At 36.8% G+C, this 21,814-nt stretch overlaps 1 protein-coding gene across 2 annotated transcripts in view; it reads left to right on the forward strand.

Annotated features, from left to right (window-relative positions):
* Window positions 1–6,475: 6,475 nt before the first annotated feature.
* plxna4 (plexin A4) overlaps window positions 6,476–21,814 on the forward strand; it is a 146,067-nt gene continuing 130,728 nt past the window's right edge. The window contains exon 1 of one of the 2 annotated variants that reach the window (XM_051889881.1): window positions 6,476–6,832. The gene's annotated coding sequence lies outside the window, so the exon portion shown is untranslated. Of the gene's footprint in view, window positions 6,833–15,978; window positions 16,569–21,814 lie in introns of those variants that run through there. The other variant, XM_051889880.1, reaches the window with a different exon arrangement.

Below are 21,814 nucleotides of genomic sequence, written 5' to 3' on the forward strand. Positions count from 1 at the left end.
CAATTCATTATGATATTTTCCTAATAACCTTGTGATAATCTTGTATTCATTGCTAATTTTGTGTTTAGAAGGTTCTTTCTTTAGGCCTATTTATTTATTTTCATTTATTTATTTTTCTTTCCTTTTTAATTTCTTTTTGCGTCTAAGCCCTTGTTATATTGTTGAGTAAATTGTCTGTAAATGTATTGCCATCTTGTTATATTTTTGGTTTTCTTAATCTTTTCATAAGCACTGGTTTAACGGTTTACCTGGTTTCAAACCCTGTTTTTTTAGGGGGACCCGTATGCTTTAGTTTAGATTAGAACTGGGACATTTAGCATTAGGGACCTCCAACAAATGGCCGAAGAAGAATATTCATGAAAGAAAAGTCAGCATGATGTGGGCAATAATCCAGATGAACTTTATGGCGATTGTGCTTAATAATAGTGCATTTTTGATTATCGTTGTTCTGTCTTTAAGTCACAGCTTTCCTATCGGTCGATATTGGCTAATTATGAAAAATGCTTACACCACTTCCTTTTGAATGTTCCTGAATGTTTAAATCAAGTTTTTAAGTTCTAAGATAATGTTCATTGATAATATAGTTTCAAAGCTGCGCAGCAGTAGCCATAAAATAAAAATAATACAATTCATTATCTTTTTCATTATTAATTCATTACTTGGCCTTTTATTAACTTGATCATTCACATTGTGTATTTTCTTATACAGATCTACACTGAGCACACACTTCAGTTTATGACTTTGGCATTGTTATTGTAGTTTATGTAATGTAAAATTTCTTGGTACTAATTTCCAATAGCATTTTTTTTTTTGTTGTTCACTCAACTTCAGACATTGAGTTCTACAGACAAGAAATGTTGAATTGGCTCAACTTAAAAAGATTTGTTATAGAATAATTGCGCCTATCCAGAAAACTAACAATGTTAAGTTAACTCAACTAAACATTTTTTTGTATCATAGACAACTAATTTTCAGTTAGTATAACTTATTTACAGAAGTTGAATAAACAAGAAAAAGCTAGGGGAAATTAAGATTTGTTTTTGTTGTACAGGCTTAACATTTTTTACAGTAGGACAAAAAAGAGCATCATGTCAGGTTATATTTAATGCTAAATTGCATTTTTATTGTGATTCTAAAAGATCAGAGTCGCAAATATTAGTGTATGTTGCATGACCCTGGAATTGCATAATGTATTGATGCCAGACAGACCTGATAAATAAAATACAGAGCCAGGGTTCAGACATGGATGACACTGTCGCCTCATTTCAATCTTCTAAACATGCGGCAGCCAAAAGATTCCTCCATCAAGTGAGTTCTGTTTACCTTCAGCTCAGTAATCATGGGATATAATCAGCAGATGGAGTGAGAGGGGCTGCGCTGTTTCCATTTCCGAAATCAAATATGTGCTCATCATAAAAAAAAATAAAAAAAGAGGACGAAAAAAAAAGCCATCAGAGAAATCCATCAGATCAGCAGAATAAATCTAATTTCCCTACAAATACATCTGTAATATTTCAAATCCACGGCCCGGGTTAATCTAACGCTTCATTTACATTCAAATAAAGGAAAAGTCGTGTCTTATCAATAATAAGAAGCCGGCAGAAAAATAAATGAAGTTTAAGGCGGTGGAAGGGAGAGAACGCAGGGTTTTCTTGTGTGTTTTATTCTCAAAGAGTCAATAAAATATAAAGAGACTCAATTATTCTATTAAGCTGAAACATTGCATCATCATTGAGCGTTACTAAGTCAACAGAGACCTTCGGCCGTGTTTGATGAAGTTTGGTTTAGACAAAGCATACTTGATAAGCAGAACCCTGCTGGAGGTGTCTGTATTACAAATGAACGAAGAAGAAGAGAAAAGTAAAGGAAGAAAGTATTTTAAATGTTGTGTAATGTCTCTGGAACTGTTTAGTATTATTTTCAGTGGTGTTTGCTATTAAACTTTTGCATAAAACTCTTGTACTATTTGTGCTACACTTTTGAATGATACCCAAAATCATCGCTGAGGTGTGCTATCATTTTTCGAAGCGATCAGACTTTTGCATAGCGGATATAAAATTACTTTTAAGAAAGGATCTGGGGCTGTTCAATGTTCCAAATTAACTTCTGAAATCGACATTGTTGGACGCATTGGAATGACCAAAGATTTAACCAGTTAGAGTTGGTCATGCAGATTTGCCACGTTTACCAACAGAAATCTGCTTCACCAAAATGTCACTAGTGTAACTGCACCTTTACCAGCATTCACCGTATTTTCATGGGCGAAATCCAGTCATTTCAATAGGAATCCATGAAATCGAGGATTTTGTGTATGGACTAAATATTTCCCCATGGTCACTGTGATTATGCCAAAGTAGACATGTTCCTGGATCAGCATATTTTGTTGATCCTATGTAACTGTCATAGGCCAGTAAGGTCCCGTTTCCACCTGGGAGGGAGACACATACCCATTTCCACTTGGTGTTTAAATCCATCTCTTTTGTCCACTTTCAACCACTTCTGTACTGATTTCCTCAAGGGGAGGGTCTATGGGCGGGTAAATTAATGTTTTTTTTTTTTTTTTTCAGATGTTTCAATCTAATGGACAAAATAAGCTTGCGCAATTTACTTATTAATGCGTCCGAAGATGGAAAAACATACGGAGAGCAGCAGCTTTTATTTCTGCTCTGATAGCCGTAATACCACGCCGAACGCTGTGAAATGGTGAGAGAATATTGTGCTTGGTAGGTTTTTCGTCTTCAAACCAAACTTGGGTCTTCAGCTGACAAAGTTTAAGTTCAGTCTGGCTAGCGTGCTTCCCGTACGCGTTAGGTCAGTAGGCGGAGAATAGATGGTCTTTAGTGGCTGTTCAAACACATTCAGCCACATGAACGTTTCCACTACAAAAGAAATCAGGTTTAATGCGTTTTTGACTGTCTCTGGAAATGGTCGAAAATGGACAAGCTCAAAATGTTTTACACCCCATTTACACCTGTATTTATCGTCATTCACTTGTGATCCGATAGACCAAAATGCATCTTAACATCCTTGTTAGAGGGCCCGACTCCCACACCGGAGACCAGGGTTCGAATCCCGCTCAGAGTGGGTCAGTAGAACTGGTTACACCTGGAACAACATTCCTGTCTGAAAAGTTTGCTCCAACTCTATCTCTACCCCTAGACCTAACCCTACACATAACTCTAAAATCAGAGGGAAATGATAGGTGAATAACACTGATGTAGAAGCATGTAAGCCTAATCTTGACATAAACTGTAAGCTTGTCCCCCAAATCTGGTTGGTTGATTGGAATGTCGTTCCAGGATCAACAAAGACGTTGATCCAGGAACATGTTGTACTTGGTGATTTTGCAACGGGTTGGTCAGACAGATTCACTGCGTTGAACAACATAATGTTGTTTGGTTTCAAAGTGATTTCTGTGTTAGCTGTGCTATAGACAATGGATTTTTTTGTCCATAGAATTTTGCTGAAATTTAGCTAATGTGACCATACCTTTCATAGCAATGCGCTTGCAACCACTCCAAACACTCTAAAACTAAAAGCACCCTGGTGTTGTGACGGGTGAAAACTCACATTTTCTCCACAAAAATGTACGTCTTTATTTTCATTATTTAGTATTATCCACTAGGAGAAAACTGAGTGTATGAGAGAGAGAGATAAAGAGAGAGACTCAGGGTGTGAGATGCATGCTGACTAGGCTACACCACACTGCAGTAGTGAGGTCAGATCCTCTTCATCGTAATGAGACATTCTGAGAACAGGAAACTGCAGTGCTCACACACACACCTACACTTCCACAATTACTTAACACACCCACCGTTCTCCAGTGTACAGACAACACTCATTCCCACAGTGCATTTCAGTTACATACAGTTAAACATATGATACAAGACCCACATGCTAATGTTGACAATATCACACTTCTGTGTTTAAAACATCACAGGTTCACATATTCATAGCTGTAGTCTCAAACAATGTACTATACACTGTGTACTTGGCGAAGTATTTCGTTTTTTTGAAGGGAAATATTGTTTCAAATGGAACAAAGAGTATTGCCTTGCTCCTTGTTTGGTGTTGCTGCTAGTTTTAGCATGTTAGCTTACCTAAGTGCAAAGTGCCCAAAAATTGTGTTTTACATCTTATACAAATATTAAAACATAAGTCACGCGATTTTAGATGATGGTAAAGCATTCACATCACATTTGTACACAAATTTTGGTACAATAAATGCCACATCTGCCATTTTTACTTTTTTCCATTTGAATGAACACACTATACCACAAAATGAGGTAGACTAGTGTAGAAGTATGCAAACTTGGATAGACCTATCCATATCAGATTTTAATTACTTACAGTTAAATTAAACATGCCAGACTAACACTTTTCTGTTGTCAATTTCATACAAAATTCCTTGTTTCAAATGAAAGCAGGTGCACCCATTCAATGCTGTAGTCTCAAAACCACACGCACACACCTTTCACCATCCTTTTAATTAGCAATCAACGCACACAAACACAGGTGCACATTGCCTGTTATCGTGGTCTGAGACGCACACACACTCGAGGACATTATCAACCAACACACACTTGAGCTGCTCGCTGCTACTATTATGGCATGGCACACACACACACACACAGAGGATGCTGGTCCTGCTCTACCGTGTGGTTTGACGGTGATAAAGGTTTTTATGTGTCAGCCGCTCATGGCTGCTGAACTGCAGTGTGTGAAACTGTCTTTTAAATGTCACCTTGTGAAAACGTACAGGAAACTCCCACAGGATACAAACACCCGCTCTCATTTTTCAAAGAGAATTCCTTGTATAGAGTAGCGCTGTGATTCCCATCCAGGGGTACGTGTATCACAAGGGGGAAAAGATTTCATTTTTGTTTTGTTAAACCTATAAAGCAGAAATTATGACTTTAAAATTAATATATTAGGGTTGTCAAAAGGTTAAAATAATTGAAAATAATAATCTTATCCATCCATCCATCCATCCATTCATTCATTACAGGTCAAGGTGTCTGCCTGAAGAAATAATGTATAGGTTAAAATTATATTATAGGATCAAAGTGACATGAGCTGTATTTGTGCAGCTGTATTTCTGTATTTTATTGTATTATCCTATTTGTTGCACATGTGTTTGTTATAATGTACCCAAGAAGAATCAAGAGGTAATTGCAAACATTCACTTTGATTTTTTTTTTGCTGTCATGTCTTGTTGGCTTACGTTTTAATAATAATTAATATTCTAGAATAATAATGCGTATTATAACAATTAAATTAGCTTAAGCATTTAAATTAAAATAGCCTAGCCTTTTACATTTATAATGAATACATTAAATATTTTAAGATTTAAAAATGAATAACCCTTCTTTTGGACGAACAGTTTATACAAATTAATTTAATTTAAATTAATTAATCAACAAACGGCGCAATCGTGCTCTCTCGCGAGAAGTAAATCTCTCTCGCTCTTTCTCGCTCTGCGTTGCTTCACGCGATTGGCTGTTCGCCGCACACACCATACTCTGAGTGCACCTGCTAGTAAATCTAATCAAATCAAACGCAAGGTGTCGCATTGAGTTAATAGTACGTCGCGTTGATTTTTTTACACAGCCAAACAAACTAACATCGCACTCTATAACTCTATGAACACTATAACTGCAAATGCAGCAGAAAACAAACAACATGCTTTAGTTTGAAAGGACAATATTGGTAAGTCAGTTTTTCACTGATGTGAAACATTGTAGCATTAAAATGGTTAATTTAATAAAGGCTATTAATGTAACTATAGTAATATTTAATAGAAATTTAATATTTTAATATTAATGTTCATACACACTCTTAAAAAAAAAAAAAAAACGCTGGGTTGTTTCAACCCTTGGACCAACCCAACCGTTTGTTTAAATTACGTATTAAACCCAACGGTTAGTTTGTCCATATGACCCAAACATGAGTTAAAACAACCAAGCTGTGTATATGGACATTAATTTTAAAATGTACAACCCAGCATTATATCCATCCATCCATCATATCCAGTCATATGGAATACTACATATAAAGGGTTACTTGAGGCTTACTAATATCGCTTTTACCTAAAACAAATAGTTTTGGAAACATTGTAGTAGTGAGCCAGAGAGAATGGGAAACCCACACTTATATCTGTTTGATTCTCAAGTTCTCATCCCAACAATTCCATCCTGTTCCCAGACAACTGAGAGGGCAGGATGCACCTCCGCCCTTGACCCTAATGGGTCTGAGGGCAGTTTACAGTCACACTATTAGTGGTGAAAAATTATCCTCGCCTGCATCCGTGGGCAACACACTGACCTATTAATGCCAATCAAGTCCCACGCAGACTAGAGAGAGATTATGATCTAAGCAGGCCAGAGATGGAGAGATGGTATCAGCTCTCTGCTTTCAATCAATACAGGCTGATTCTAATAGGCATTGATTGCATCAAAACCTTGATCCCAAATCGCAGATGTGATTATGTAATGGGGCGCCGTGACACTTTATTGAAAACAATGAGCCTGACGGTACAGGCTGGAGGAAATATTAATCTTACTGTGTCATGTTACTGAACTCTGTCACTCCTTTTGTGGTCATTTTTTGATTTATGTTATGTGTGTGTTGTGACGATTAGTTGTGACAGCTGAGCAGCTGTCTAGAAGTGGTATTCTTTATGGTCAAATTAAGTTCTGTGCATAATAATAGACTGTAGACACAAGTTAACCATGATACTTAATGTTTTTTTTGGTTTTTTTTTTCATTTAAAGGGGGGACAGGGGCTTCCTGTTGGTCACACAAGGAAGTTGGTCACAAGGACTATATCTTGGTAAGGTTTCTTTTTCTTTTCTTTTTTTTTGCACAAATGTGTGTGTGTGTGTTTTTTTTTTTCATTAACAGTGCTATTGTATGTTGTTTTCAAGTACTTGAAAATCCTCTAAAATTAAGAGATTTTTTTAAAATTAAATGTCACTGTTTTGTATTCAGTTTTTTTACCGGCAAGTTCCATTGTGAAAACTTGGCTACAAAAGGTCATATTTTGTTCAGTGAGTCTCTTTTTTTTTTTTTTTTGCTGAGTAACAACAACGGAGAAAATATGTTGTTTTGTAGACAAGGCTTTATGTGTCTAGAACTTGACCTTCAAAAATAAACCTACTCTGTAAAATATACACTAGACTAGAGTAAAAAGTGTGAGAACTAGACCTGGTCTACCCTATCGGCCCATGACAGTGCTATTTTACTATTATTTATATAGCTACTATTATTGTATTTATTGATATTTTAAATTGGCTTTTATTTTTATATTTTTAGTTTTAATTTTCATTTACATTTTTGTAATCTTATGTGGTTTACTTAATCTTTTAGTAATCTTATATATATATACATATATATATATACACTTAATTAAATTTTTTAAAACTAATTGATAAGTGTGTCCATATTTGACCCAAACATGGGTTGAAACAACCTATAATTTTTATAGTGTAGCTTTAAATTTATTTTATTTTATTTTGAGTAATTTTAGTACTTAAACTTGAACTTGTTTCATTTAGTTGTTCAGACAAGACATTTTTATTTTAATCTAATATTTATATTTAATATTATTTCAGCTTTATTTCATTTTTTTTAATTTTGAGTTAACAGTAACAACACTGATCCATCATGCCGCTATCAATAGAGAAGCACATTAATTAGTATAATAAAGAAAAATATACACTCTGACACATGGGCATTTGACACTTCTTCCTAATGACCTGTGATGGATTGATCTGTAATGAAATAATGCATATTTCACCTGGGCTCTCATGAGAATAATATATCATTGCGTTTTTCCCTTTCTGTCGTTCATATCTTTATGTAGCCTTCAGAACTTGTGAATTTTATTTTTGAATCTGAGAGAGAGATGGATGCTGAGAATAATTGTGTGTTCTGGTAATAGCAGGTACAGGCAAAGTTTGGGTAAATGAAAGAGGCCAAGCATGAAATATGGAGTTCCATATATCAACTCAAGAAAGAGTGGGAGAGATTGATTTTTTTTCTTTATTTACAAAAGCTTTCAGTCAGCATAACAAATAACACAAATTAAATCCGCAATAAGACGGACATTCAATCAGTCTCAACGACACTGTAAAGCACAAGTGAATTCTCCCTCCACTACAGAACAAAAGATATCATTATAGCTCCACTGTTGTTCATATGTTTCTATATAGCTCACTGCTTTGTGCAGCTGTATCTAAATTGAACAGTGATTGTAGACATTCTAAAAGCTTTAAACAGCTTTAAATGTCCTGACCATGTGATAAATAGCTTTTCTAACTCTACAAAATACACATTTATCTTCAGCCTTTTTAGACACATTTAGCATGAGAATTTTTGTAATATTCTTGAAGTTGCCATATTGTCTTCTTAGAGGTGGTTTGTACATGAAAAAAACAGTATTACACACAAAGGTTGGACTGTTTAGAGGTATATGCTTGAATCGATGTGAATTGTCGTGTTCGACCTACTTTAAAATTTGTAATGTGATGTATTTCTGAGTGAAACAGGATAATCACTAAGAAAAACGTAGAGCAGTGTTTGATTTTATCCATTGGAAAAAGACTTGATTGAGAAAAGAGTACCAGACTGGAGCTTGACCATTTGCTAAAGAGTTTGCTAAAACAAATTATTAGTAGCTCTATGGTTGTTGGTTAACATTAACTAACAGCCTGCAAAGACTAATACTGCTTCAGAATATGCCTACCTCCATACTAAATAGTACACCCAAAGCTCAAAATAATTAATTGGTTTGAGTAGGACAAACTTAAATTAAACATATTAACAACTTCGTTAAACATAACAACTTCGTTGTTTTGAGTTTTATGAACTTATTTCTTTTAATTTAGACAAACTTAAGTTTAACTGAAACTGGGCTGGGATTTATATTTCCCAGCATGCTTTGCCCATGGCACACAAAAGAGAGAGTTAATGCAAAAATTAAGAGTTATATAATGTTTTTTTGTGCAAGATTAATGTTAAGTGGGAGATTTAGTAGTGATTAATGTTTTGTCATGCTAATTTCTGTTAATGTGGGTATTTGGAGAGTTACCATCATTGAGAGCAAGTATGTTAAATGCTTTATATTGCTGTACTCATTCAGCAAGTGTTATACCATGCTATTTTTCGCATGTTAGCAAATTAGCAAGTTTGTTATAGCTAGCTAAGTTTACACTAATAAAAATGTTCACATTGAGGTTATATGAAATTTTCAAGTTAAATGTATGAATTAGCGTACTTAAACATTAAGCAACTGATTGCCTAAATTTTTTTGAGTTTGCCAACTTATTCGGGTTTACAGTGTAAATGAAAAACAGTATGTGAGCCAATAGTATGTCCGAATTCATAGTATTCATAAAACAAGTAAAAAAATACCCGGGTGACCTACTACTTGCGGCGAAATTCTGAAGTGCGCATTCGATTGACTCTTTACAATCCCATGAGGCCACATTAGAGGATTTGTGAATGGAGGTGAAGCGACGCAACTGACGCCGTAGGTCACATTACACTGACAACATGGCGGATGAAGTACGTCCGAATTTCATTCATACTATATAGAACATACTTCTTTACCGGTCATGAAGTAAGTTTCAAAACAAATGTAGTACCTACTATACAGTATGCGATTTCGGATGCACCCTGTCTTACATTAAAAATAAGGTGGATAGATTAAGAAAACAAACTTTTTCTTTGAAATAACATGCTCAATAAATTGTTCACACTAAGTCTAGGAACATGCATTAAAAGTAAATGTATTCCATTTCAATTTCTTATTAACTTTAACAAAAAAAAAAAAAAAAAAAAAAAAAAAAAATCTACATCAATACTTGAGGATGTAAGGAAAAATGGTAGAGGGCTTTGTTCAGTTCAAACAAACTAGCATGTCTATTTCGGTCTTTAAAACTTTTAACAGCCCATTTTTCACTTATTAACCTGTGTGTATTGCAGTGTTTGGGTTTTCTTTAATGATTTATATCAAAAACCCTTTTGGAATGAGCTTGCTGCACAAGCTTTTGGATTATAGGATATGGGCTTTTGGAGCCTTAAACCGCCAGAGAGAAACATCATGCAGACAAGCTGAACCACAAAACAAGAGCCGGTGAAGCAACCCCCTGCTATGTGATTGCACACATTGCTGCCGGTGACCAGACCGTGTACACAGATAACCTCACCTTCAGCAGGCGTGATTGAATTGCCTGAAGCGGAAGAACATTCTGGAGATTCTCTGGTAAAAGTTTTCAGTGAAGACTGTATTTGTAACTTGGGCTTATCGCCACAGCCTTGGGTAACAGACATTTGCTGCATCTCAGCCATGCAAATGATAGCGTGCTGTGATGAAGGGCAAGTTTTCGCGGAAATCTTCGCATGTGCATCTGAAGGCCCCTGGAGGACCTCTGCAACCTTTCCTTGAGGACGTCTCCCTATGTAATAAACCAATCTCTCCAGATGAGACTGTCTGACTTTGGCTGCTGTGCCTGGAAGACACACATGATGCACACAATGATTGCCATTGACCGAGAGGATGGAGTGACCAGCTGTGTGCGAGGAACAGTGACAACAGTCATGAATCTCATGTAGGCGTCCAAATTCAGCCTTGCCTTGCAATCTTTTTTTTTTTTTTAATATGAACCAGCTTATCAACGTCTTGCAAGGCATACTAGAAACTTCCAGGCAGGTGTGTTGAGGCAAGTTGGTCCTCCAGGACCGAGTTTGGACACCGCTGGTATAGACTCTGTAAACAGAATTTCTGCCTGCATAAGCAAAAGTAATTAGTACAGACTTTTTAAGGGATTATACAATTGAAAGAATTGTCATCTGTGAAGAACATTGACTTTTATGTAGATAAATAACATGAATATGTCAGTGAAAACATGGGCTTAACTTAAGTAATTGGGCTGACTTAAGGTTTTTACAGCCTGGTTTTGACACTGCTGATGGCAGATAGATTGTAAGAACAGATGAGGTCTTGTACACAGCAGTGGCAGGGATGCTGTTTCTGAAGGGATGTTCATCAGACAGAAATCAGTCTTGAAACACAAAAAGCAGCCAGTAAGAGGGTGGACACTTTTATGAAGGCAGACACTATAAATCCTGTCCTTTCATTGGCAGCCCATAAATATTATTGTCCATGGTTTAAAATGGCTTTGAAATTGACCCTAGCGTGTGTGTACACATTTTGTATGCATGATGTAATGACATAAATCTAGTACGGTGCCCCATAATGCAGAGAAAGATGACCGATGAATGGATATTATGTAGCTGGTACGTGCAACCACTCTCTCAATCGATTCGTTCAAAGCCCTGATTCATTCAGGACCAAAACAAATTACACTCTTGATGAGTGAGTCATTGAATCGTTCATTCAACCGAATTGTTCAAAAGACTGATTCATTTAGGACTGAAATAAATAACTGGCTGCATCTGAAATCGCATACTCTCTTGAGTAGGTAATTTTTTTGACTTTGTGAGCACTTAAAAAAAGTATGTTCTATATGGTATCAATGTATTCGCTATGTTGTCATTATCATGTGACCTACATCAGTTGTGTCGTTTCTCTGGCATCCACAAATCTGTGGCCTCATGGGATAGTAAAGTGTCCATCATTTGTACACTCTGGAATCTCGTCGGAAGTAGATCATCCAGGTACTTTTTGCCTACTCTTTTATGAGTACTGTGAATTCGGACATACATTTTTTTTTGTCACATACTGTTTTTCACCTACTATAAAGTAGAGAAGTACACAATTTCAGATGCAGCCACTGTCTTTGAGTGAGTCATTAAATTACTTACTGAACTGGTTTGTTCACAAACACTGATTCATTCAGGAATTAAACAATTAACCGAATCATTGAATCATTCACTCACCTAATTCAAAAGACTGATTTATTCAGGAATGACGGTTAATTCAGCTGTGAATTTGTAAGGTTTCGTTGGCAGTGCAAAATAGAGACCCTTTCACACAGCATGTTGATCCCAGAAAATTGCCATAAAATTGCCAAAGTGCCTTCTGTGTGAACGCAAACACGTCCTGGGATTGGTTCCGGGATGGAGACCTATTAACATTGCCAGGATCATTTCCGGTGTTGTGCTGAAGTTGACTCCCTGCCAAATTATTACCCCCCTCATTGAAGTTGCTACCTGATTACCTAATCCTAACCCCACCCTTAATCCTAACCTTTTGTGCCTTTTGTGGTCACCCAGGGGGACCAGAATTTGGCGGGGGTCAGAATTCGGCACAACACTGGAATGTGCCCTGTTTGAACAAAGGCAGTAATCAATGCCGTAAGCCAGGGGTGTGTTGTAGTGATGACACTGAAGCTGAGATCGTTCGTCAGCTTATGGAACGGTATGCGATGTGCTAGTTTATGATCAAATCAAAAGAAAAAAATGCACGAGCGTGGTTTCTCGAGAGAGAAATCACAGATCATAAGCAAACTTAAGAGTCTACGATCTTAAGTTAAGACGCTGCGGAGACATTACACATCACATGTCTTTATGGGATCTTTACGGGATGTGTGTGAATGCGCACAGATTCCAGAAAATCACTGGCAGTGTGAATGAACCAAAATCAACCCAGGACAAATTAGCGGTGTATTTTCCGGAATCTCTGTCTGAAAGGGGCTTTGATGCTAAATTTCTTTTTTTTTTTTTTTTAGACTGTTAAACTGACCCCCATTTCTCTTGCATACACACAAACACAAACTTGAGGACCCAAAAAGGACTCAACATGAGTCGCCCTCATGCTTCGCTTCCTTCTTCCTGTTCTTATAGGCCCCAAACACTCCAATCAATGTTATTGATCATTCCTCAGCAGACACAACCTGTCTGAGGAATCTATCTGCAGGTGTCAGCGGAGAAAAATTTATGAACTTTAAATCTACTTCACTGCACACACACTGATCATTTGAGCGATGCTTGATTGTACCTCTCTGTCATGAGCAGGAATAATATATCTTAACTAGATTCTTATCTAGAGTAACTGACAGAAAATCACTGAAAACACTCATTGCTTGACAGAGGAGTAGATCATACAGATCTGTCATGTGAAGGCAAAATATTCCATTACAAGATGTTTATGCATGTAAATAGTATAACACACAGTATCTGTGATGGTTTGAGAAAGAAACTTTCAGAAATAAACCATGCCATCACTCCTTTTACTTGTCTTTATAGTTTGACACTGTTGTGCTGTGCTTATCATTGGCCTTTCCTCTGGTCCGCATCCTGTCTACACAGTGTCTATTGATCAGACTGACAGAAAAATGGTCAGTATCGGGGTCCAGATCTGTTTTAATTCCACTGCACTGTGGAACGTTTGTTTAAACTGACAAATTGTTTGTGTGTTTATTTTGTCTTTAAATTAATTTTATCTGACAGGTCCCAGCCGCTGGGACAAGGGCAAGAAGTGTAAAAGATTACAAAGTTGACCCTTGTGCAGTCTCAATCAATGGCATCCAATTGTACAAAGGAACTTTGGTGTTTTCACAGACATATTCAATGTTGATTCATAGTCTCTGCATTGATTTACAAAAAGGTCAATGTTCTTTACAGATGACAATTCTTTCAATAGTATAATCCCTTAGTTTTATAACAGATGACTCTGACTTTGCAGTCGTCCTTTCCTAATCTCCTTCATTCACAGTTGGATATAAAATGTTCACAGAGAAAAGGTTGTCACACACTGCAGTTCATGCCTATAAGTTATCATTGTAGCTTAATAGTTAATAACTTAATGTTATAACTTATATATAACTTAATAAAAGTTAACTTATATAACTTGTGCATATATTTTTAATCATTGTGAAGAAGTTGCAGGGAATCCTGCCACTTAATTTACTAATTTATTAGTTTATTACATTATTATTGTTAATATTGCTAGGGATGCACAATATATCTGTACTATATCAGTTATTGGTAAGATTTTTTATCATTATTATTGGTTGATATATTGTCTGTGTGTTTATAGGCCCAAAATTGGACATTTAATTGTATATGCTAATTTTACACTATTTTTACATTTAGATTAAGTCAGCGTTAGAAGATAATCTTTAAAATACTAATAATTAACACTTTTAAACATAATATTTAGCTAATCTCAAAATGATTATCCTTTTTTTTTGTATATTATAATGTTGTGATGCCTACATTAACACAGCATTTAAAATTATTCATTTCAGTTTTTGTAATTTACAAAAATAGTACGTAATTTTATTATCAGCATTTTATTGGTTATCAGCTTACCATTTGCAATTTATGTATTGCTAATTGTGTTCTTTTTCTCTATTATTTAATAAAAAAATTAATCAAACAATAAAACCTGAAAAAATAATAGAAGCCATGAACTCTATTTTAGCATTCCTAATTATAATATACACTTTTTTTCTTCTTCTTTTAAATATAAAGACTTTAGAACTGTATCCATACGGGTCAGCACAGCTTGAGCATTTATCATCATTATACCAAAGATGTGTATATTGATTATTAGTCATTTAAGATTGATTCCTCAGTTTGCTTGTATTTAAATGTCCTAAAATCTATTCATTACTTTTTCACAGTTTATGCAAAGCATGCACAAGGCTAACTAATTAGGATGTTGTCTACAAACTTACCACTTTCTTCAACTATTCATTTAAATTGGATAATTGGGAAGAATCGACCCATTGGATGACCAGAGCATCTTTGCTATCCCCAAGTAATTATACATTTAAAAACTCAATCCTAACCCAAAACACCACCACTGGGTCCTTTTAAAAGAGTTTATTAGTTCGTCCTTCCAAATACTTGATACACCGGAGGGAATTTCTGAATATTACCAAGGATCATCAATGCATGCAAGCCTCTCATGTAGTCTCCTTGAATTTAGGAAATGACTCACATGTGCTTGTAAATCAGTTTTGTTAAACAAGCCATATAATTTCAAACACATTTTAAATGTTTGAAAACAACTGTGAGGAGTTTACGTATACCACTACACCTTAAAGATCAACACAAGCCTGGTTTACATTTCAGCACTGTACAAACAAACAAAAGATTTGAAATGAGCGAATGTGCTGATTCATCTAAGATCTGAACTGACTGCTGTCTTCAGGAATAAACACATGAATGAACACAAGTCATCAGATTATTATTGTCTGTAGAAATGAATGACTGGTTCTATTTTGCATGTCTCCCATATATCAAAGACACTTGGTTTAACTCATTAGCTCATTGTTGGAGGTGTTATGTCCTGAAATGAGTCTTAAATAAGAGAGACATACAAAATGTAAAGTTTGGTGTCCTTCAGGAATCAGGACCAGGACTGTGGTCCTCTGCATGAGGGTCTGAATATGCATGCAGTACTGTATGCGCCTGCAGGTGGAGCTGTGATGCAGTGTTTTGAGAGCTTTGCGTTCAGGAATATTGCAGTGATTTAACCATATACCATGATGCCAATGAGTATTCTTCATATATACAGCAAGGTGGAAAAGTTTGTCAGATTATTGGTTATGAAAGTAATACATGAAGCCAAAAATCATAAACACTTGTTTCTGCAATGCGGTTTTATGACACATTTATAATAACGTCCAAAGGTTAATATCCTATTTAATAACATCCACGTTCTTTTCATACGTTGTTTGTTAATTAAATTGACGGCCTGGCTTGTTTTGTTTTATTTGCGAATCTATATTTATTTTGATTAATGTACAATAATGAGCGTAAATAAATGGGTGTAAAGCTAATCTCCTGACAAAATGTTTGTATTACATGTTTATATCCTAATCTCCATCTCCAAATGATCTTGCTGATTAGATATTCAAATCCATAGACCATTCTGTCCGCAGTATTATGTTCAGCCGCGTGTTTCCCCCAAATCCGTTCCACGGTGTAATGCATGCATTATAGACACATTAAAAGACATTGGGGCGCAGCATATGCCTCATTCATGCCAGCCGCGCGCGCTGATTGCAGCCAATGAGATTTTACAATTAGCCCAATCAGCGGCCAGATTCGGGATGTCACTGCGGGCGAGTCAGGAGGGTTTGTAAAACAAGACAGTCGCTGCGTCTCAGCAGAAAGCCACTGACTCACGCCTCTCCTCTGGTAGCCTACTTGGGAGTCAGCTGCGAACCAGCAAACTCCGAAACAGCCGCTCTGACTGCAGCGCGCACAGCGCGTTCGTTCCCACAGCTGCTGCTGCTGCACGCGGAATTCCAGTTGCCGTTTTAGCGCGCTTTAAATTCTGTCAATCAGCACGTCATGATGGAAACTATAGCTCGAGCGGCAGTTTTAACGGTCACCTCACCAGCGCTTCAGCTTATTCGTTGATGGGATTCTGAAGCTCGTCTGTCGTTTCTGCTTGAGGAAATTAAACGCGGAGGATCTTTGCGATAAAAAGAAGTGTCTGTGATACTCGAAACACAGCGAATCGAGTGTTCTTTTAAAAAGGCGGCTATTTGTGGAGTAAGTGAGTTGGGATTCCTGTGAAGGTGCCTATCATCCGCAGTGTGAGCGCGACTGCGGCGGTGAGGTGAAATCCGCAGCGAGAACAGGTAAGCGCTTGACACGGGACAACCGTATAACCGGATTGGCGTTTTACATCTTGAACTTGTTATTTAACGGAATAGCGACTGGGAAAGGTTATTTGAGCAGGTAAGCGAGGCGTGTTACCTGCTATGTAGTATAAGGGCGTGCTGTGAGGAGGGCAATGCACCATCCGCACCCGTGCGTTACAGGATTGTGTTATTTTACTCTCTGGAGCTTTTATCGTTTAAAACTAGGAACAGTATATAGAGATTTTTTTTTATACTGCAATTTTTAAGATATGTCAGTCTTTATTTAAAAAAAGCACACAAGCTCATAGACTGTCAACGAGTCTTAAAGGGATAGTTCACCCAAAAATGATTTTCTGTCAACGTTTGCTCAACCTCATGTTGTTCCAAAGCCCTTTACTTTCTGGTTAGCAGATGTTGGGCATAATGACAGCCTCTGTTCACTTTTATTGTATGGTGAGTAAGGCTGTCAGTCCCTAATATTGTGCATATCACCTTTTCGTGTTCCACGGAAGAAAGTCATACATGTTCGCAACAACATGAGGTTAAGTAAATGACACAATTTTCAGTTTTCTCTGAGCTGTACCAAGGCACAAGACGTGATTTATGATAGAAAGTGGAGTTGACGCAGTTCGCATGATATTCATTATTTTACGCACATGTTTCTCCGCAAAAGCTCTATTTTGGAAAGACTCTGTATGCCTGGCCAGAGATGAAACGCTACAAACAGCGCGCATGGGACTGTTAAAAGTCTAAAGCGAAAAACAGAGCCTGTTACTGGCACGCGGCTGCCGCGCTCTCGTTAACTCGAGAGCGCAACTTGTTCTCTGTGAGCCGCGTGCGTGAGCGCTTCCTTTCTGCGCGCGCTTTACCTGCCGGCACAGGGTGGAGAATGAGCGGCCGGCTATCACATGTGAGATTTTTCCCTTAGAATTTCTGACAATTGCCGTGCTATTTGTAGGCACTGTGTGTCATACTGTTTGGCAGACCTTGGTTCCCCGTAATTGTGCGTAATTTTTAGTTATTTCATCAGGGTCATCAAAACACAAGAGGTCTGTTTTGCGCGCCCATGGTGATGCGTTCAACGCGTAGTCCAATCAATCAATCTATCAATCTATCTATCTATCCAAGCATTGTTTATTCATAGAGAGATGTAGTTATGGGCGGATCAAGAGTTTTTCCCTAATTTACATGTCAAATCAGGGGCAGCTGCAGTAATGGCTTGTTACAATGTTATGACTCTTACTCATTCGAGCCATTGTCTCATCTCATGTCTCAAAGCAACACATCTGCAAAGCCTCAATGCAGCATGAATCAGCTGAGGACACATTTAACATGTTTCTGATGTTCAGTTTGTCGATTGTACACGTCACCTGTCTTTTGCCCTCAGAGATGTGGAAATGAGCACCATCTTCAGTTATGCATCACTGCTGTTTGCAAACCTTCTAATTGCCAGTTTCTCACTGACTTCAACCTGAACTCTTTTGTTATGCTCCGCTATTCTCAGCTGAGGGTGTGAGTTTTTATGGGAATATAAAGTAATCAGAGGAGTATGTTTATGGTGAGTCGTATTTCAGTAAGGATTCTGTTAATAGTGGGACTTCACAGTGTTCACAGCCGCTGACTGTGTCTAGAGGTTTCTGTGTATAAATTATGAATTCATGAAGATTGTGTTAATGAAGTATTTTAGCTTTTGTGAACCGAGTGGAATTTGTTCTCTTTAGAAGCGGATAAGACGCAGGGTTTTTTCTACAGTGAGTGGAGGATTGTCTCTGCATGTGGGCAATTGTGGCTTGCCTTTCAATAGCATAAAGCTATAGGTGAATGAATGGCAGTATGTGTTTGCATTTGCATGCACCCGAGGCAACAATATGGCTTTTTTTTTTTTTTTTTTTTTTTCATTTGTTTGTATAAAGTGTAGGTGTAGATGAATGTGTTAAGCATTCAGTGCAGTCAGAGTGCCCCTGAGTTTCAAGGAGAAACAGCAAGTACCATCAGACTGTGATAAAACACGAAACTTAATCATTTCAGCGCGTTCCAGTGGCGTTTCAGCCTTGAATGCGTGACAGTCTGCTTGTCTTTTTGCCCCCAGAGAGCTTTAAGAGACCTTAAACACAGTGCTATCAGCAAGGATGAAAATAATGTTGACATTTTTCAAAGTCTTCTTGGTTGTAGTTGAGAGATAGACTTGGAAATAGAATGGAATATGGAATGCATAGAGTGCAAACATGGCATTATTTATGATGTGAGAGCAAGATACAGTACTTTATATTATTAAAGTATTAGAAATGTCATAGCTGTTAGAATGAGTCCACTGTATTGAGCTGATATGTAGCATGTGAGAGTGTGTGTTCACATGCACTAGAGTATGAACGAGCAGTTGAGATGAGGCTGAATGACTGGTTTGGAAACTGGTGAATGACTCTCTCTGTCTGTTCTTCCAAAGGAAGAACCACCCTCTCTGTTCTTACAGGCTGCTGATTGGCTGTGCCAGCCAACCAGGTTTAAGTTTTGCTATTTCCCTCAAATAAAATAGTTATTATTAATTTGTATCAGAGTTTGCTGTTGCTTTTTTTGGGTCACTAACTGATGCAGTTATGGTGAGAATGATGACACATTACAGAATTTTAACTCCCATACTAAAACACTAATGATTTACATAATAAAACATACTAAAATTATAATAATTTGCATAACTGTACTAAAATAGTTTATTTCCCCCAAATAAATGATTATGTGTTCCCTTTTGTCACTACCAAAACAATGATGTCACTACCGAAACAGTCACGACTGAAACAGTGGTGAAGCCAAGCTCAAAGATGATAATCAGCACATGGTTAGCTAGCATAGTTCTGAACAGTTGTACTCACACAAAAAATAGATTTTATTGAATAACCCCCAAAAAACAATGATGTCATTTTGGTTGTGACTGTTTTAGTAGTGACTATTTTAGATACTTTTGAGCCTAGCTCAAAGATGCTAATCAGCACATGGTTATCTAGCACAGTTCTGAACAGTTGTACACACATGAAAACTAAATTTTATGGAATAACACCCAAAAAAGTTTGCTTAATTGCAGAAAAAAAGGTGTTTGGTAGTGACATTCATTAAAATTAAACATAAATTTTCAGACTTTTGAACACATTTAACTCAAAATGGTGGTACCTATCTACTATAAAAGAGAGGCTATGAGAGGGAGGGACACAGAAATATTTCCTGATCAAAAATGTAGTGGTGTGATTAAAATCAGTCTCAGCCCATGGACTAAAACATACACTGTTTTGGTAGTGACATGAAAATGCGGATTTCATGATTTCATGAAATAAATTTTTTAACTTCACCTTTTAAAAAAAAAAAAAAAAAAAAAAAAAAATATATATATATTTAAAATCAACAATGGAAAAAATTGCAAAAATTATTTCAATATCATTTTCACAAGTTGAAACTTAGGGGTTATGGTTCGGGACAGCCACCTCCCAATTGAAAGTATCCAATAAATGATGATTTTATATATATTAAGCTTGCTGATATTTTAAATATTATTGTAGGATTCAATAGATAATAGAAAGATCTTAGTAAACAACTAAAATTTGAATACTTAAATGCTTTTTAAATGTGTTTTTTGGTTGTGGGACTGCTGTTTGCACCAGTTCTGTAATATTATATATATATATATATATAAATATAATTTTTTTAACAGTGTATGGAGTTTATACATTTGCTGTTCTGTGTACTGTTAGAGCAAGTGTGTCTTTACCCTGTAACCCAATTAAATAGCGGCTTGATGAGCTGACTTTGGGAAACTGATCTTGAACTGCATGAGCTTTGAGTAAAGATGTGTTTCATTCGAACAGCTCGGTAAGACACAATAGCCAACAGGAATCTAAGAGGAAGAAAAATCAATTTTTGTAATCTTGTTGTGCTTAATGAGACTCTGCTCGACTGTTTCCCTCTACTGGCCTGTTGAAAACCTGTTTACGTGTGTGTGGTTGGACAAATGAACCATGTACCTAACCCTTCTGTTATGATTTGGTTACTACAACAGTTTTTACAACTTATCATCCCACTATTTGTGTTAGCTTATAGCAACAAACACGTGCGTTCTCGAAATTTGACCTTTTATGTATTTAACATATGCTGTTTCTGTGGGAAGTAAATTAACTTGTACCTGGAAACTGTTTTGTGCTTGGCAGAACACAAAGTTTATTTGCACCGTAAATATTTATGTTAGGAACATAGCGAGTTTCTTATTGCAGATCTCTCTGTGCATATGCCCATATGCTCATGTCATGTGCAGTTCTGTGTGCAACTGGATGGGATTGTCTGTAGGTAAATGTGTGAATTGTGAGTGACAGTTCTGTCTGCTTGTGACATCTTCAGAATAGACTCCCGCTGTGCGTCCCCTACGTCCCACCGCGTGTGCGTGCTGGTGTGTACGTGAGCTCGTATGTCTGTGTGGATAATGAGGAGAGAGTGATTTTCCACCAGTGAGAAACTCAGCTTCCTGTCAGCACTGTTGCACACGTGAGTCCTATTACAAAACTACAGGCTGTCCGTCTTTGTGTATATTTTTTCAACCCCATGTTTTTGTCATCTTTTCAAGATTGCTGATACTTTTTTTTTTTTAAACAACTTAATCCTTATGTTTACAGTAGGAGTCTGTTGGTTGCATGTGTAAATTTCACTAGCACCTAATTTGTGTGCATGGTGCAGATAATCCAGAAATGGAAATATAGCAAGAGAAAGCTTGTGGTGTTGCTATTGCACAGACAAGGTTTAAGTCTAGTCCCAGACTAAAATGCATGTTTGAGCTGTTTTAACTGGAAACAAATTGCATTGACATATCTTAAAATATGTCAGTGCCTTTGTTTTGTCTCAAGATGCACACCAGTCATGTTTTTTTCTAGGGGACATTTATAAAAGATATTTAAAGGCCTAATCCTGGCCTAATCTAAACCCTGTCTTTGAAACCAGGCCTAAGTGTTTAAAGTTCAGTTTTAGACTTTATGCCCACATGCCTTGTGATCTTAGCTTAGTGGCTAAACATCTGGGCTAGTAACCCAAAGGTTAGATGTTCAAATCTATGAACTAACAGCATTGTGCACTTAACCTTAAGCCCTGTTCACACTGACAACGTTTGAGGGGCAGAAAAGCAACCGGAAGTCATTGGATTTCAACCGAATTTCAACCAGAAGTCATTGGAGTTGCTGAAAAAAGTCATGCCAGGAATTGTGAAATCAAAATTG

Source organism: Ctenopharyngodon idella, chromosome 4 (assembly GCF_019924925.1).
Source record: "Ctenopharyngodon idella isolate HZGC_01 chromosome 4, HZGC01, whole genome shotgun sequence".
NCBI classification, from domain to species: domain Eukaryota; kingdom Metazoa; phylum Chordata; class Actinopteri; order Cypriniformes; family Xenocyprididae; genus Ctenopharyngodon; species Ctenopharyngodon idella.